The sequence below is a fragment of the Oncorhynchus gorbuscha genome, linkage group LG05 (assembly GCF_021184085.1).
Source record: "Oncorhynchus gorbuscha isolate QuinsamMale2020 ecotype Even-year linkage group LG05, OgorEven_v1.0, whole genome shotgun sequence".
Taxonomy (NCBI): domain Eukaryota; kingdom Metazoa; phylum Chordata; class Actinopteri; order Salmoniformes; family Salmonidae; genus Oncorhynchus; species Oncorhynchus gorbuscha.
In genome coordinates, this window is record NC_060177.1 from 87,856,857 (window position 1) to 87,871,400 (window position 14,544).

Sequence of the window (14,544 nt, forward strand, 5' to 3'; positions counted from 1 at the left end):
ACCTGCCTACTATCCCTTCCATACCTACATACCATACCTACCATATCTACCATACCTACCATACCTACCTACCACACCTATCACACCTACCTACCATGCCTACCACACCTATCACACCTACCTACTTACCACACCTATCACACCTACCTACCATACCTGCCTACTATACCTACCATACCTACCTACCACAACAGTCTGTATCTCTCTCCACAAGGCTGTCAAGCCATATTCCGTACCACGTCACCGCAACAGCTTCAAGGGAAATCCAACGATGACAACATATCCTGTTCTGCTTTATTTATTTATTTTCTTAAAAAAAAAAAATCTAATGTGTTTTGTTTGACCATTGTCCATAAAGTCATGCCAGTAAAGTGTTAGGACATAGATAACATCGCTGTTTGTTTATCCTCCCCCAGCAGCAGGGTAGGATGTTCATATTGTGAGAAGGGAGTCTACTGAATGTTTTGCTGTGGTTGCATGTAATGTTGTCCTCGGGATGGAAGAGGTTCTGATGTTCTCCGGACTGGTTTAGCTCATGGATACCACCTTGTGGTCGTACACTGTTACTACAGAGTCATACATTCAAGCAGATTTCAGTCATTTAGATGACATAATCTGATCCTAAAAGCGGATTTAAACCCCTCTGTATATTTGTGAATGAATTTAGGATTAGGGTTACTTTAATGCTCTTGCTACTTACATTGTTAATTAATTAATCATTTTAATTGTATTTTTATTTTGCTCCCTCTCATTTTCCAGTATCCATTGCAGGAAGAAGTTCATGGAAGGCGAATAGCGTCTGCGCCTTCTCAGTGCTGTAAGTATGGCTTGTGTGTGTGTTTGCATATCTGTGTGTGTGTGTGTGTGTTTTCATATCTGTGTGTGTGTGTGTGTCTGTGTGTGTTTTCATATCTGTGTGTGTGTGTGTGTGTGTGTTTTCATATCTGTGTGTGTGTGTGTGTGTTTTCATATCTGTGTGTGTGTGTGTGTGTGTGTGTGTGTGTGTGTGTGTGTGTGTGTGTGTGTGTGTGTGTGTGTGTGTGTGTGTGTGTGTGTGTGTGTGTGTGTGTGTGTGTGTGTACGCACATGTTTTCATACATCTTGTTGGATTTCATTGGTTTCATTCATTCTCACCGTCATTGCCATAAAGCTTCATTCCTACATATTGAGCTTTCTTTACGTACGTGAGCGAGTTGAGTGACAGTGGTGAAACTGATGTTGGACGAGCTTTTCTGGATTCTATCTTGAACATCTTCTGACGGCTTTATCATCTTGGTTCTCATTCCACGTCCTTCCGTCTCCATTTCACATCTCTCTTCCTTAAATGTATCATCACTGTCTGTGAACATAGGCTGAACAGACCTTTACTTTTCATATTGGTGAGACACCATGGCAATGCATGTTCTGGTCATGTTGTCACATTCACAATATTGTTTCTATTATTTCTTTTATAGATGACAGATTTTCTTTCAATGTTTTTTTGGGGGAAATGTGATTCCACAATATCCGCTTCACTGAAATATGTTATATTATTTTAATCAGCTGCAGTATTCTTCGTTCATTCGTTCACGTCCTCCTCCACTCTTGGCTTTTGTTTCATGAACGCTGTCTCCCTCACCACCAGGCAACTGGACTTATTTTGGATGGAGTGAACAACAGCATGAACAGCAGAGTATGTACTTTACTTCTCTTTTATCTGCAGTTGTGTTCCTCTTCATCCAGTTTCTTTGGAGTCCTCCTCTTTCCCCTTGTGACCAGTGCATCTGGTCTGTTTGTCGTCAAGCGCTCTGTCTCTCGCTCTGTCTCTCACTCTCTGTCTCTCGCTCTGTCTCTCACTCTCTGTCTCTCGCTCTGTCTCTCGCTCTCTGTCGCTCGCTCTCTGTCTCTCGCTCTGTCTCTCGCTCTCTGTCTCTCGCTCTGTCTCTCGCTCTCTGTCTCTCGCTCTGTCTCTCGCTCTGTCTCTCGCTCTCTGTCTCTTGCTCTCTGTCTCTCTCTCTCTGTCTCTCACTCTGTCTCTCGCTCTGTCTCTCGCTCTCTGTCTCTCTCTCTCTGTCTCTCGCTCTGTCTCCCGCTCTGTCTCTCGCTCTGTCTCTCGCTCTCTGTCTCTCGCTCTGTCTCTCGCTCTGTCTCTCGCTCTCTGTCTCTCGCTCTCTGTCTCTCTCTCTCTCTGTCTCTCGCTCTGTCTCTCGCTCTGTCTCTCGCTCTGTCTCTCGCTCTCTGTCTCTCGCTCTGTCTCTCGCTCTCTGTCTCTCTCTCTGTCTCTCGCTCTGTCTCTCGCTCTGTCTCTCGCTCTCTGTCTCTCGCTCTGTCTCTCGCTCTCTGTCTCTCGCTCTCTGTCTCTCGCTCTCTGTCTCTCGCTCTCTGTCTCTCTCTCTCTCTGTCTCTTGCTCTCTGTCTCTCGCTCTCTGTCTCTCTCTCTCTCTGTCTCTAGCTCTCTGTCTCTCGCTCTGTCTCTCGCTCTGTCTCACGCTCTCTGTCTCTCGCTCTGTATCTCGCTCTCTGTCTCTCGCTCTGTCTCTCGCTCTGTCTCTCGCTCTGTCTCTCGCTCTCTGTCTCTCGCTCTGTCTCTCGCTCTGTCTCTCGCTCTCTGTCTCTCGCTCTCTGTCTCTCGCTCTGTCTCTCGCTCTCTGTCTCTCGCTCTCTGTCTCTCACTCTGTCTCTCGCTCTGTCTCTCGCTCTCTGTCTCTCTCTCTCTGTCTCTCGCTCTGTCTCTCGCTCTGTCTCTCGCTCTCTGTCTCTCGCTCTCTGTCTCTCGCTCTTTCTCTCGCTCTTTCTCTCGTTCTGTCTCTCTCATCTGCCTGGTCAAATAACTAGAAGAGAACTACGAGGTGTTTCGTAGAGACCAGGTTCTCTGTAAACCCATTTTAGTTGGCCACTGGAGTGCGATATTGGCTCACACAGCTTAAAGCTTATGCCTGGCTGGACTGTGGGGTTCCATCGGCCCTTTTCCACCTTCTTCTGCCTGAGATGTCCTTCATTATTCACATTTAGTCCTCGCTAACTTGAAAGTCTGACAGGTAATCAAACTCAAAATGAAAATAATGAAATTAATTTATGTAAGCTTATCCCACTAATTAATTGTTTCATAAAACGTAATATTTGAGATGTAATAATTGAGATGTATGTTAATTTGCCCAGTCCTGGGTCTAAATTACACCAGTCCTTGGGCTTAACTAGACATTGCTATTTTCATATGACGTTTTGATTGAGAACATTTCAATTACAAGCATTGGTTTTTGAACACATGATTTGATCATTTGTGGAGAAAGAGGAAGTAGAGTCACTCATTATTATTATTTTGGCATAATGAGAGAGATTTTTATCATTTATATTCCCAGCCAGACCTCCACCTCTTTCCTTAGAAAATGGTGTTACTAATGTCGTTTTATAGATAATAATTGTAATACAAGAAAAACAAATGTAACACCTTCCGGGAGAATGATGTTGCTAATTGGCTTCGTAGACAGGCAGCCATGACAGTTGGGCAATTAATTGACTATCAGGCAAGTTTCTTTTTTTAAATGTTTCTCATTCTTTAAAAAACCCACAGAAGGTGAAGAAATGTCCTTTATATGGAGTTTGAGTCAGTGAGATGAAATTGTAATGAGCAACACTACAGATATTGCAATGAGCAACACTACAGATATTGCAATGAGCAACACTACAGATATTGTAATGAGCAACACTACAGATATTGCAATGAGCAACACTACAGATATTGCAATGAGCAACACTACAGATATTGTAATGAGCAACACTACAGATATTGTAATGAGCAACACTACAGATATTGTAATGAGCAACACTACAGATATTGCAATGAGCAACACTACAGATATTGTAATGAGCAACACTACAGATATTGCAATGAGCAACACTACAGATATTGTAATGAGCAACACTACAGATATTGCAATGAGCAACACTACAGATATTGTAATGAGCAGAATGAGCAACACTACAGATATTGTAATGAGCAACACAGATATTAAAATACAGATATTGCAATGAGCAACACTACAGATATTAAATGAGCAACACTACAGATATTGCAATGAGCACGATGCAAGACTTGGCTCTCACACACTCATACAGAGTATGTGCACAGGTGCGCTTATACAGTAGCTATGGGACCAAAACCCTGGAGAAGTTTAGCCTTGTTGTAGTGGATAATTAACCTGGGTGTGTGTTTACTTCGTGCGTGCAACGTCTACCTTTAACTAGGCGAGTCAGATAAGAAATGTTTACTAACAATGACGACCTGGCAAATATGGGCATCGTCTGGATAATGATTTCTGTTAGTGTTTGCTGAACTTCTTACACGTGTGTGTGTGTGTGTATGTGTGTGTGCGTGTGGGTGTGTGTGTGGGTGTGTGTGTGTGTGTGTTTGTGTGTGTGTGTGTGTGTTTGGTGTGTGTGTGTGTGTGTTTGTGTGTGTGTGTGTGTGTGTGTGTTTGGTGTATGTGTGTGTGCGTGTGTGTGTGTGTGTGTGTGTGTGTGTGTGTGTTGTGTGTGTGTGTGTGTGTGTGTGTGTGTGTGTGTGTTTGGTGTGTGTGTGTTTGGTGTGTGCTCCTGCATGCTTGTCAATATACAGTACCAGTCAAAAGTTTGGACACACCTACTCATTCAATAATTTTTCTTTCTTTCTTTCTTTCTTTCTTTTTTTACTATTTTCTGCATTGTAGAATAATAGTGAAGAACTGTGAAATACCACATATGGAATCATCTAGTAACCAAAAAAGTGTTAAACAAAGAGATTTTAGGTTCTTCAAATAAGCCACCTTTTGCCTCTGCACACTGTTTGCATTCTCTCAACCAGCTTCATGAGGTAATCACCTGGAATTAATTTCAATTAACAGGTGTGCCTTGTTAAAAGTTAATTTGTGGAATTTCTTTCCTTCTTAATGCATTCGAGCCAATCAGTTGTGTTGTGACAAGGTAGGGGGTTATACAGAAGATAGCCCTATTTGGTAAAAGACCAAGTCTATATTATGGAAAGAACAGCTCAAATAAGCAAAGATAAATGACAGTCCATCATTACTTTAAGGCATGAAGGTCAGTCAATCCGGAAAATTTCAAGAACTTTGAACGCTTCTTCAAGTGCAGTCACAAAAACCATCAAGCGCTATGATGAAACTATCTCTCATGACGACCGCCTCAACAGACACATCTTAACATCAACTGTTCAGAGGACACTGCATGAATCAGGCCTTGGCCAAATTGCTGCAAAGAAACCACTACTAAAGGACACCAATAAGAAGAGACTTGCTTGGGCCAAGAAACATGAGCAATGGACATTTGACCGGTGGAAATCTGTCCTTTGGTCTGATAAGTCCATATTTTTTATTTTTGGTTCCATTCGGCGTGTCTTTGTGAGACGCAGAATAGGTGAACGGATGACCTCTGCATGTGTGGTTCCCATCGTGAAGCATGGTGGAGGAGGTGTGACAGTGTGGGGGTGCATTGCTGGTGACACTGTCAGTGATTTTTTTAGTATTCAAGGCACACTTAACCAGCATGGCTACCACAGCATTCTGCAGCGATAGACCATCCCACCTGGTTTGTTTTTCAGCAGGACAATGACCCAACACACCTCCAAGCTGTGTGAGGGATTTTGACCAAGAATGAGAGAGATGGAGTGCTGCATCAATTGACCTGGCCTCCACAATCACCCGACCTCAACCTAATTGAGATGGTTTGGGATGAGTTGGAAGAGTGAAGGATAAGGAAAATCAGCCAACAAGTGCTCAGCATATGTGGGAACTCCTTCAAGACTGTTGGAAATGCATTCCAGGTGAAGATGTTTGAGAGAAAACCAAGAGTGTGCAAAGCTGTAATCAAGGCAAAGGGTAGCAACTTTGAAGATTCTAAAATATATATTTTGGTTACCACATGATTCTGTATGTGTTATTTCATAATGTTGATGTCTTCACTATTATTCTACAATGTAGTAAATAGTAAAAAATAAGATAAAGCCGTGAATGTGTAGGTGTGTGAGTGTTTACTTGGGTCATCATTCCCCAGTGTGTTAAATAATCTTGTAACCACCCCCCAGTTTATGATGATCGTGACAGTGCGGTGGATGATCGAGACAGTGACTACAGGAGTGAAGGGGGCAGCCATCATCGTCCCCCTCGGTACCACACCACTCCCCAGCCCAACTCTTCAGTGCATCAGTATCCCATAGGACACAGGCGGGGACAGCACCCTTCCCTCCCCAGAGACACTGACTCCATACACAGCTATGAGCTGGACTACAGAGAAGCCAGGGGGTCCAGGTGCATACACACACACACACACACACATGTATACACAAACATGTATACACACATACACACACACATAGATACACTACCATTCAAAAGTTTGGGGTCACTTTGAAATGTCCTTCTAAAAAAAGAAAAGCAAATGTTTTCCCCATTTAAATGACAAATTGATCAGAAATACAGTCATAGACATTGTTAATGTTGTAAATGACTATTTTAGCTCGAAATGACAGATTTTCTTTAATGGAATATCTACATAGGCATACAGAGGCCCATGATCAGCAACCATCACTCCTGTGTTCCAATGGCACATAGTGTTAGCTAATCAAAGTTTATCATTTTAAAAGGCTAATTGATCATTAGAAAACCCTTTTGTAATTATGTTACAAGATTTGGCTTAGGTGTACACCTATTTGGGTAAGGTGTATGTAAACTTCCAACTTCAACTGTGTGTGTATATATATATATATATATATATATATATATATATATATATATATATATATATACACACACACACCTGTATGAGAGCCCATACAGGATTGGAATTAAACAAACTTCCCTGATGGGACTCCAAAGGCAGTTTTCCTTGTTCCTGATAACAAATACTCTTAACTTGTTTCTTTTAATGTTTGTGTTGGTTTTTGTTTGTTTACCTGTGCTCTTTTTGAGAGGCATATAGCTAGGCAATAGGTTTCCAGGTAACGTTGTTTACTGGTGGTATGAATTGTCTGTAAAAGGAAATGTGATTGGTTCTGAAAGAATCCATTTTGTCTGATGGGCCTTAGATGGTTGTGTATATTTATTTAATAACTCCTGCCACAACACGGTTGTCATCTTGAATAAAATTACTGCTTAACATTGCAGATCAAATGCTCTGATATTTTAGGTAAAATGCGAAACATCCCCACCACACATGCATACAATTTCACCCAGCATTTACATTTTGTCTTTTTGTTTGGCTATTCATGACTTTTATTATACTTCACACTGTTTTCTTCAGAATGTATTTATTTTATCACTGCTGACCTTTGTTTATATTTGTCTTCTTCTGCATGATTTTCCATTCCTCCCTACATGTCTCTCTCTCTCTCCTCCCTACATCTCTCTCTCTCTCTCTCTCTCTCTCTCTCTCTCTCTCTCTCTCTCTCTCTCTCTCTCTCTCTCTCTCTCTCTCTCTCTCTCTCTCTCCTCCCTACATGTCTCTCTCTCTCTCTCTCTCCTCCCTACATGTCTCTCTCTCTCTCTCTCTCTCTCTCTCTCTCTCTCTCTCTCTCTCTCTCTCTCTCTCTCTCTCTCTCTCTCTCTCTCTCTCTCTCCCTATCTCTTAATTTCTGTCTGAGTGTAGACGGTCCAACAGTAAGAACAAGGTCAGGATAATCCCAGTAGACTCAGGTATGGGTGTGGAGGACTGGGAGAGCCAATACAAGATGCCAGAGAGTGGAGTCCTGGATGACTACCTGGAGCCGGAGCAGAAGGAGTGGGAGGATGAGGACAAGACTATTATCTACCGTATCAGCAGTGGGCCTGGAGGAGAGGCTAAAGGCTCCAGGTTCTACCAGACAATGGAATGTGATGACATGTCTCCTGGGGAGGTAGAGGAGGAAGATGGCACCGGCAGGCGGAGGAAGCGGGGCTTCGGCAGCGGTGAAGTGCGTCTGGTCTATAAGGAAGCCGGCAGCTTCGAGGATGATACCTCGCCTCCTGAGATCGACATAATCCCCTCCGTCAAGCAGCTACGTCAGAAGCTGAACATTGAGGAGGGGCTCCTATATAAAACCAGGATGTGGGCCAAGACATCGCTGGGGGATACGCTGGATAACTACGCCGCCTTCCGGGAGGAGGAGGCCGCCAGGAAGGAGGATGCCAGGTTCAGGGGCAGGAGTGAGTACGACTCGCTGGGATCTGATGAGATGCAGTTATCCCTGGGGTCCGAGGGAGAGCTGGATGACCTGACGTTTATGGATGGGGATGTCACCTATGAATATGAAAGCTACTACTACCCAGAGGGTTACACGTCCCCGTACGGAGGACAAAGACAGTGCTACTATCCAGGACATGGACTGGTGGAGGAGCCTAAAGAAGAGGTATACTATGACACAGTGGAAGAACTTCAGAACCTGGTACACTCCGTGTCCGAGTATCTAACAGAGAAGGAGGAGGAGATCAGTAAGTATGGATCGCTGCCTAAGTCAACTAGCAGGAGAAAGCTTCCAGCATTGCCAACTGGAGCGAAACCACTACAGGCTGAGGAGGCTAAGAGCGAGGAGGCTAAGAGCGAGGAGGTTAAGAGCGAGGAGGCTAAGAGCGAGGAGGCTAAGAGCGAGGAGGCCAAACTAGCCGAAATGAAAGAGGACACAACGGTTGAGCAGGGTATTGCTGGTGTGAAGAATGCAATGAGTTCAATGACTTCGTTGTTTAGCTCCATCACAGGTTCCAAGCCGACTGCTGAAGCAACTGAACCAGCTTCTGATACTGCAGCTCCATCCACCTTCCCAGCCCCACCACAGGCCGAGTCTGGCATCTCCAAACTGCTTTCCTTCATCCCCAAGCCTGCTGGCACTACGCCCCAAATTGCAGTTGTTCCGCCTTCATCTCAGGTGCCGACATCAGAGCCGACATCTACCTATTTTGTTGACTCAATGCTCGGACGGCTAAGCCCCTCGAGGCCTGAAGAGTCACAAGGCACTGAAGGCCAAACTCAGGAGGCCACCACTAACCAGCCTACTTCAATGTTTGGCTCAATGCTAGGAAGGCTTAGTCCACTGAGTCCATCAAGGCCTGAAGAATCACAAAGCACTGAAGGCCGAACTCAGGAGGCCACCACTAACCAGCCTACTTCTATGTTAGATTCAATGTTAGGAAGACTTAGTCCTTCAAGGCCCCAAGAGTTACAAGCAGAAGGCACTGAACGGCAAACTCAGGAGGCCACCACTAACCAGCCTACTTCTATGTTAGATTCAATGTTAGGAAGACTTAGTCCTTCAAGGCCCCAAGAGTTACAAGCAGAAGGCACTGAACGGCAAACTCTGGAGGCCACCACTAACCAGCCTACTTCCATATTTGGATCAATGCTAGGAAGGCTTAGTCCACTGAGTCCACCACAACCCCAACAGGCACCAGGCAGTGAAGGCCAGATGCCTGAGTCTACTGCTAACCAGCCTTCTTCAATGGTTGATTCAATGTTAGGAAAGCTCAGCCCCATGAGTCTTTTCTCCAGAAAGCCATCTCCTGGAGAAACATCCTCCCAACCAGATGAACAGAGGAGTGGACCTGTGTTGATCAGTGCGTCAAGACAAGGATCTGTGGATAGGTCCAAGAGTCCTGAGAGGCAAGGCTCCCAGAGGTCAGGTAGTGGATCCGGGGAACTCCTCCCAGATACAGGAAGTGGGTCAGTGGAGATTTACCCAGAATCAGGAAGTGGTGGATCCACGGAGCTCCTTCCAGAATCACAATGTGAATCTGTGGAGATTTTCCCAGAAACTGAGTCATCTGGAGAGATTCTTGGCGTTCAGGCGAGAAAGGCGCCCACTATCATTGAGCCAAAACCTGATTGTGCACCACTGGCAGGCCAGGCAAATGCAGAGGACACAGGGTTCTTCAGCAGTTTTAATAAATCCCTCACTAGCCTCATAGCAGCAGCACCAGAAGGGCCGCCTGTCCAGACTGAGACACCTCCTGCCCCTTCTGGAATGTTCTCAATGTTCTCCAGATCTCCATCTCCAGAGGCGCCTAAAGCAGAAGGGGGAATGCTTTCTGGCTTCCTTAAGTTTGCCTCTGGGGAGGATGCCAATGCCCCTAGAGTGCCCCCACCCAGCTCTGTGAGGACCCCTTCTCCTGCTCTAAGCCGCGCCGCACTCCTTGAAAGTGTACCCAAAGGAAACCCGGACACAGGGTGGTTCTCCAACCTCTTCAAAGCTCCTCCGAATGAGCCAACTCCGCAAGCTGCTGTAAAGCCACCGGTACCCGTACCTGCCACTCCTACTGTGACACCTGCAACTCCAGTGACCCCAGAAAAACAGGAAATCACAGTTCCTGGTGCAGATCAGACAGTAACACCTGCAGATCAACCACCAGGTGGTGCTTCATCACAACTTGAAAAGGATGTGACATCTAAAGACCAAAGCCAGGAACTCCCCAAGCCTCTGGAAGAAGCTAAACCTTCAACCCAGACAGAGCCCCAAGCACAGCCTCATGGTTTGCTCTCTGGTTTCTCTGGGCTGTTTTCTTCAGGTCCACCGCCAATCAACAATCAAACTCAGAATCAGACAAAACAAGCGACTGCAGCTCCACAACAGGGAGGTATGTTTTCTGGCTTTATGAAGTTTGCGTCTGATAATGTGTCTGCCCCTGCAGCACAGCCACAGTCTGTTCCTCCAGGCAGCCAAGCTATCCAAACTCCATTAAATACAACCCAAAGCCCTCCACCAAAGTCTGCCACTCCCCCACCCCCCATTCAATCTGGAGGAATCTTCTCTGGGTTTATGAAAATGGCCTCTGACACTGTGGCTGGTTCTCAGCCCTCTCAGACAACACCAGAGTCCCAACATGGACAGACTGATCAGCAGCAATCTAATAGGCAAGGGTCAGAACAAGCTGCCACACAAGGCACTGCTCCTCCAAGTCAATCAGGAGGATTTCTGTCAGGGTTGATGAAATTAGGCTCTACAGAAAACCTTCCCTCAACAGTAGCTGGTCAGCAGCAGCAGCAACAACCAGGGGGTCCAGAGCAGCAACCACCAAACCAGCAAACCGACCAACCAACTCAGAAGCCACCTCAGCAAGCAGCACCTCCATCAACTCTGCAGTCAGGTGGAATGCTGTCTGGATTCTTTAATAAGATAGTAGAGTCAGTAGAGCCTACACCATCTCAACCTGCACCAGCTCAACCAGGACCAGGCAGTCAAGCTCCTAGTCAATCACAACCCCCACCCCAACAACCAGCTGCCCAGCAAGGTGGGTTCCTTTCTGGCCTGTTTGGCATGGGTGATGCCGCAGCTAACCAAGCCCCTCCATCTCCGCAGCAGCAATCACCTGGCCCTCCTGGGAGTCAGCCGAATCAGCAGCAAGCTAGCAGGCAAAACCAGCAGAAGCAAGGTCAGATTCCCCCCCAGCAGCAGCAGCAGCCCCCTAGTGGTCCCGGTGGGATGATGTCAGGGTTCTTCAATAAGCTTGTAGATTCGGGCCCCCCTCAGCCATCCTCTGGGGCTCAACCTGGCCAGCAGCAACAGCCTAGGCCAGGTCAGATTGCATCCCAGCAACCACCACCTCAACAGGGCGGTTTCCTGTCTGGGCTATTTTCCTCAGGTCCGCCCCCTGCACAACAACAACCACAACAACAACGACCCCAGCAACAACAAGGATCACCTAGTAGTCGACCAAACCAACAGCAGCAACTGGGTAACAGGCAGCCCTTGCAGAGGCAAAATCAGATTCCTCCACAGCCTGTTGCTGCTGCTCCTGAGCAGGGAGGATTCATGTCAGGGCTATCAGGGCTTTTCGGTGCCCCCCAACCACCTCCACCACAGCCCGCTCCCCAGCAGGGTAATCGTCCAAATGCCCCAGGCCAAGGACAAACTCAAAAGCAGCAGCCCCCACCCCAACAACCACCTGCCCAACAAGGTGGATTCCTCTCTGGACTTTTTGGCATGGGCGCTCCTGAAACTCCAACCCCTAACCAGCCACCCCCTGCACAGCAGCAACAACAAGCCAACAGACAGACCTCTCAACAGGGAGCAGCTCAGCAAGCTGGTCAAACTGGTCAGCCGCCAAACAAGCCTGTCCAGAATCTACCTCAGGCTGAATCAGGTGGACTGTTATCTGGACTGTTTAACAAGCTCACAACCACCACAGAGGAGCAGACAGCACCTCAACAACCTCTGCAGCAACAACAGCAGACACGTCCAGGTGGTCCAACTAAGCCTGGACAAGGCCGGCCACAGATTCAACGGACCAAGCAGGTGGAGGTCCAGTCCTCGCAGGATGGTGTGGGTGAAAAAGACCCAAAGGGATCACAGAAAGGATTTCTATCTGGACTCTTTGGTGCAACGGAGGAGGCACCATCAACCAAGACACCCATCTCCCCGCTTAACAAGGATGAACCGAAGACCAGTACAAGTGGCAGCTCGCCAGGTTTCCTTGACCGTTTACTTCCAAAGCAAAACAAAGAGGAAATTCCCATTAGTGTTGCTCCAACCGTCCCAACAAGTTTGGACACCTCTGGTAGTCAGGTGCCTCAATATATTCATAATGGACAGGATCCTGCCATATCCCCAACCCAACGCTATCTGGAGGAAGTCCACCGTCTGTTGTATGGCACAGCAGAAGAGTATGGGTACCAGGACCTGTTGTACAACTTTGCAGAGTATGGTGTCATTCCTCCCGAGCTTTATGAGCATCAGCTTCTCATAGAGGCCCTCCTTTGGCAACAGCTTAATGATTATGCCCTCAGCGAAGCCCTCTCGGCTCAAGTTCAGGAGTGTTACCAGACAAGGCAAGGGTACATACAGCTAGCAAATGGACAATCATCCTGGCAGAACCATGGGGTTTGGAACCCCAAAGACATTCACACCGGTCAGTTCCACATACCCTCACATCCTTGGAAAGACCAGATCGCCCAACCATTCCAAAATGGCTTCCGTGAACCCAAGGAGGAGGATCTTGTGCTATTTGACATGACTTGCAGGAACAAGAAACCCTGGAGCAGCTGTGACCATTTGAACATGAGTAATGACATTAGCAATCATGATGGGATGGTGAACGGAAAACCCTGGATTGTGTCAGGGAGTGCTGTCAATCTGTCCAAGGAAAATAATCAAACAAAGAGGAGTCGGTGCCAATCTCTTACTGAAGGGATCCATGGAAACACCCATGAATTTGGGCAAATAGTCAATCAACATGGACATGGCAGAATCTCACCACCAAAGAAAGAATTTGATCAGAATTTGGCTACAGATTTTTCCAAACGGATTGATCAGAAGTCGGCTACGGAGTTTTTCAAACGAATCGGAGCTAAAATGGGTCCGAAGGATTTGACCGTTGGCGCTACGGATTTGAGCCGTTCAGCAGGGATCAATGGAGATGTAGATGATGACATGTTCGTTGATGAGTCTGAATGGTACCAGCAGTGGCTCTCTCTGTTGGAACAAGGGATGTGGTGGCCAGGTGAGACAGGGGATTGTGGGTACTACATATATACAGACGAAGAGTTCATCTACTCTCTGCTGACTGACAGAGCTGGTAAGCACCTCTATGCATGTGGTGCACCAGAGGATATACAGATGTTGGGACAAATCACAGAGAACATTGCTAACATCCTGAACAAGCAAAAAGAAAAAGACAAAGTCACTCTATGTGGCTTCAAGATTCCTCTCTACAACAAGGAGGAGGCATTCTGGGCTCCAGGTCAGACCCAAAGAGAATCTCATCTCTTCAATGCCCCAGAGGACCTCACCTCAGCCTTCAAGAAAGGAGACAAGATAATGAATATGAACATGGAATCCTTCTCTCAGATGTTCCAGGAGTCTGTAGTGGCTCAGACAGAGCAGCCAGTAGACTTCTCTGTGTTTAAGTTGAGGAAGGTCAAAATTGAAACACATCAAACTGACTTTTACTATCATGAGGAGCCACTGGAGGCTGCTGATCTCACTAGCAAATCACGAACGGGCAGCCATGGAGGACCCTATTGGCAGAATCATGGCATAAAAGTTTCACCTGATTTTCTGTCTACTAACATATCTGATATGTCCTCTAGAACCTATCCGCAACCTAATCGCCCTAATTCTCCAATTCCTGAAATTAGGATAGCATCTGCAGATGAAATGCCCGCTGACCAGCTAAAACAGAAGACATCTGTCTTTTCAGCTATTGGAGGGGTTGTTAGTGGGACTGCTGCTGTATCTGATTTAAGAAAAGATACATCTTCAATTCCAACAGCTCCAATCCCAAATGGAGACCCTGTACCATCAGCAATGTCTAGTAGGATTCCAGTGCCTGCCTCAGCGACTTTTAGAAACCTCCCAGAAACCCCTTCTGCTCCTGGGTCACAACCAGGATCTGCTCCATCAGGAAGAAAGCTTCCTCTAACACCAGGCGCTGCTAAAACACCTACAGAGCCCACTGTGCAGGAGGCCAACTCCATTGACCAACAGGCAAAGAGCATGTTCTCCTACGGCTTTGAGAGTTTGAAATCCAAAATTGTGGATGTGCCAAGTAGTGTGGCTCACCCCACAATGAAACAGGAGCCACTAAAGCCAGCCCCGACGGCTACTGGCCGAAT